Source organism: Penaeus vannamei, chromosome 15 (assembly GCF_042767895.1).
Source record: "Penaeus vannamei isolate JL-2024 chromosome 15, ASM4276789v1, whole genome shotgun sequence".
Classification (NCBI taxonomy): domain Eukaryota; kingdom Metazoa; phylum Arthropoda; class Malacostraca; order Decapoda; family Penaeidae; genus Penaeus; species Penaeus vannamei.
The window spans coordinates 25,127,529-25,132,528 of record NC_091563.1 but is presented as its reverse complement, the minus strand read 5'-3'; positions in this window follow the sequence as shown (position 1 = coordinate 25,132,528).

Sequence of the window (5,000 nt, the reverse complement as noted above, 5' to 3'; positions counted from 1 at the left end):
TATATATAAATATATTTATATATATATACATACACACACACACACACACACACACACACACACACACACACACACACACACATATATATATATATATATATATATATATATATATATATATATATATATGTCTACATATACATACAGTACACACACACACACACACACACACACACACACACACACACACACACACACACACACACACACACACACACACATATATATATATATATATATATATATATATATATATATATATATATATTTACATCTGTCCCTCTCCCTCTCTCCCATTCTTCCTTTGCTTCCTCCTTAACCTTTACCCGCCTTCTCTCTTAAAATTACTGACCGAATAAACAAACCATATATCCTTTTAAGTCCCCTCCTTACACACAAACATACGCACAAACACACACACACATACACATAACTTGGGTTTGTCGCTCAGGCACTCTATAAGGCATCCCTATATAGAGACTGGCGAGAGGCGGTAGATAATATTTTCACTGAAAAAAAAAAAAAAAAAATGTGATTAACATATTCCCGAATTTTACCAGAAGGAGAGAGTAATGGATTCAAGAAGGAAGTTGGTATTCGTGTCTGTGGTTTGTCTTTAATAAGGGCTCAGTCACAAGCCTTAATGGTATTCGAGAGAAGTTTATTATTATGATTTTTATTATTATTATTATCACTATCATTATTATTTATTATCATTATTATTATTATTTTTTTTTTTTTTTTTTTTTTTTGGGGGGGGGGGGGTTGTGCACTTCCATTTTATATTTACTTTCTTTATGGGCCACAGTGGGAAGGGATCCAACAGGGAAAAAAAAACATGCAGATAACCAATAGTTAGTTTTGAAAATTATTTTCAGTGCTACTTCTTAAATTTCTAAGCATATATTCTACTGCTGTAATCTTCGTCATTTCTTCATTTCTATAAGAGTCATAAGCGGGAAGAGGAGAGTGTTACCGAGCGCCCATGTTTATGCTATGGAGGGAGATGTGTTTATATGTACCTCACTGCCACTTCCCCAGAAGCTGCCACGGCGAGCACGTCTTCCCTTCTCTGCCGGAGGCTTTTTGACCCTTTTCAAGTAAGTAAATGTTGGGGATTTTCCTTATGACTGAAATCATGTGCAGTCAATGCGTTTACTATACGTTGCTCTCTCTCTCTCTCTCTCTCTCTCTCTCTCTCTCTCTCTCTCTCTCTCTCTCTCTCTCTCTCTCTCTCTCTCTCTCTCTCTCTCTCTCCCTCCTCCCTCTCCCTCTTCTCCCTCTCCCTCTCTCTCTCCTCTCCCTCTCCTCTCCCTCTCCCTCTTCTCCCTCCCTCTCCCTCTCCCTCTTCTCCTCTCCTCTTCCCTCTCCCTCTTCTCCCTCTCTCTCTTCTCCCTCTCTCCCTCTTCTCCCTCTCCCTCTTCTCCCTCTCCCTCTTCTCCCCTCTCCTCTTCTCCCTCTCTCTTCCTCCCCTCTCCCTCTTCTCCCTCTCCCTCTTCTCCCTCTCCCTCTTCCTCTCCCTCTCGCTCTTCTCCCTCTCCCTCTCCCTCTCCCTCTTCTCCCTCTCCCTCTCTCGCTCTTCTCCCTCTCCCTCTTCTCCCTCTCCCTCTTCTCCCTCTCCCTCTCGCTCTTCTCCCTCTCCCTCTTCTCCCTCTCCCTCTTCTCCTCTCCCTCTCCTCCCTCTTCCCTCCTCCCTCTCCTCTTCTCCCTCTCCTTCTCCCTCTTCTCCCTCTTCTCCCTCTCCCTCTTCTCCCTCTCCCTCTCGCTCTTCTCCCTCTTCCCTCTTCTCCCTCTCCCTCTCCCTCTTCCTCCCTCTCCCTCTCTCCCTCTCCCTCTCCCTCTTCTCCTCTCCTCTTCTCCCTCTCCTCTCCCTCTTCTCCCTCTCCCTCTTCTCCTCTCCTCTCCCTCTTCTCCCTCTCCTCTTCTTCTCCCTCTCCCTCTTCTCCCTCTCCCTCTCCCTCTTCTCCCTCTCCCTCTTCTCCCTCTCCCTCTCCCTCTCCCTCTTCTCCCTCTCCCTCTCCCTCTCTCTCTCCCTCTCTCTCTCCCTCTCTCTGACTGCCTGTGAATAGTGAATTGTTGGTATTCATTGTACTTCCACACATCGCACGGACCGGTCTTTGCTGCACACGAAATGCCATTACCGTTCGGTTGAGATAAATGTCTGAATGTCAAGTTTTAAACCTGCCTTGCCAGATAAGTCATGAAGGGTCTCCTCCTTTGACTTGCAATCGTTATTATCAATATCATAGCTATGATTGTTATTCCTTTTGTTTGGCTCCCAGTCCTCACAATCACATTCTTAATAATTAGGCTTGTTACTGTTACTACCATTAGCTCATAATGATGATAATGATGATTGCCGTTACTACTTCTACCACTACAACACCTCATAAAGGGTAATTTCGAAAAGCTGTATTTTTTTACGTCACCGCAAGGATTCCTCCGTTGTATACGGCAACAAGGATATTCATACGGTTTTCTCTCTTTATGTGATTATAGAAGGAAAAGGAGCAGGAGCAGGAAAATAAATATATCTCAAGGATAACAGTGTATGTTTATCATAAGCATTTCTGAATATATGCGTTTATGTGCATATATGTAACAGTACACGTATAAATCATTTTATGAATGTGGATGTGCAGGAGCACGTGTTTATGTACGGTATGCATGTGTGAATGGATATATAAATGAATGAATGAATGAATGTGAACGGGTATATTAAAGTATCAATATATACGTATATGTATATATATACTTGTGCACGCACGCACATGTATATATGCATGCATGCATGTATGTAATTATTTATGAATGTATGCATTTGTGTATGAATGTGCGCACATATACCACTATGTCGAAAAAAATTTAACACAAAATTTATTCACTGATCGTATCATTCTACTCTATTCATGCAGGATATAAGCAATGATCACGTGGGCTTCGGTGAATTCGTGAATCGAGTTTCACAGAAGACTAGGGTTTGATGGTGATAGACAGGGAGAGACGGAGAGGGAGGGAGAGGGAGGGAGAGGAAGGGAGAGGAAGGGAGGGAGGGAGGGAGGGAGGGAGGAGGGAGGGAGGGAGGAGAGAGAGAGAGGAGAGAGAGAGAGAGAGAGAGAGAGAGAGAGAGAGAGAGAGAGAGAGAGAGAGAGAGAGAGAGAGAGAGAAAGAGAGAGAGAGAGAGAGAGAGAGAGAGAGAAGGGGGGGGGGGAGAGGATGTGCATCTATGTATGAAAAAAAATATTTTGCATAATAACATACGGTCGCCTCATCGCTATTTTGTTTACAACTTGGTCAGCATGAGTCATCATCTCCGCGTTTCAATGGTGGTAATCCGAATAACTACATTCATACCTGTATGCACACACACACACACACACACACACTCTCTCTCTCTCTTTCTCTCTCCGTCCCTGTCTCTCCCACTCTCTCCCTCCCTGTCTTTCCCACTCCCCCCCCCCTCTCTCTCTCTCCCACTCTCTCTTTCTCTCCATATAAATAAAAAAGTGTATATCACGAGTGTACGTGTGCATATGTACTGTATACGTCTGCATGTTTATGTGCGGGTGAGTGAGGACGCATGTGAGTCGGTGGCTGATTGGCTGTTTCACCGTTACTGCCTGGCGTGCATGACATCAATCACCAAACAGAGGAAGCAGGTTGTTTAACTGAGGTTTATGTCCGTTTCATTTAATTATTTTATCTTCGGTGTGTTTTTTTCTTCTTTCGTTTCAATTCGTTTGGGATGAAGTGGAGTTTTTAGTAATGGTTATGGTGTCATGATGTTTTTATCTATCTATCGATCGATCTATACTCCCTATGTTTGTTTCCTTGAACTCTTTCGTTCTATTTGCTTTGCTCTTTCTCTCTCTCTCTATGTTCCCCTTTTTTATGTCTCTCTATCGCTCTTTCTCCCTCTCTCTCTCTTTGTGTGTGTGTGTGTGTGTGTGTGTGTGTGTGTGTGTGTGTGTGTGTGTGTGTGTGTGTGTGTGTGTGTGTGTGTGTGTGTGTGTGTGTGTATGTGTGTGTGTATGTGTGTGTGTGTGTGTGTGTGTGTGTGTGTGTGTGTGTGTGTGTGTGTGTGTGTGTGTGTGTGTGTGTGTGTGTGTGCTTGTGTTTGTGCTTGTGGGCGTGTTTGTGTGTGTCATTCTCCCCTCCCCTCTCTATTTTTCCTCTTTTCTAAACCTCTCTCTCTTAGGGAATCAGGCTGAGCCTGGGAAGTGGAACCGGAACTAGATATATATAAATATATTCATACACAAACAAACACACAAACACTTTTTCGCCTCTTCTTGCTACATCCGAGCCATGAAACAAAAAACCTGACAAGAACAAACGCAATCATACCGTCTCCTGCTATCAGAGCCATAAAACAAAAGCCCAGACTCAAACAAATACACATTTCCCCTCTTCTCCCGACATCTGAACTAGTAAACAAAAATCCAAAGGGAAACAAACACATTTCTCCCCTCTTCTCGCGATACCCGAGCTGTAAAACAAAAACACAGAGAGAAACAAACAAGTGTATTCTTGCGACTTTCAGCCATTAAAACAAATACAGCTACCGCTCTTGTCCCCAATCTCCAAGCCAAAGAAAAAAAAAGAGTTCTTCCTCTCTTTTCTTTCGACACCCAAGCCAAAAAAAAAAAAGGAAAAAAGTACCAATCATACTTCCCCTTTCTTTTCTGAACAACATCCGCGCCCCCACCGGATGGCACGCCTTTCCCTTGTACAAACGTCTGGAACTTCCATCAAACTCCCATATCCACGCACGCACAGCAATCGCGACTCTCAAGAAAACTGGAGATTCACACAGTATGTTACTGAAAGATATAACGAAAGAGAAGAGGATAAAAGAAAAGAAACGCATAAAAAGTAACAATAAACTGACTGATTGACGATTTCCTCTCCACTTTCACTGTAAGACATGAAGCAGCTAACATTAACATTGTATTCGGAACTCGGATGCGATATAAGTTAGTATAAGGATATGAGCCATT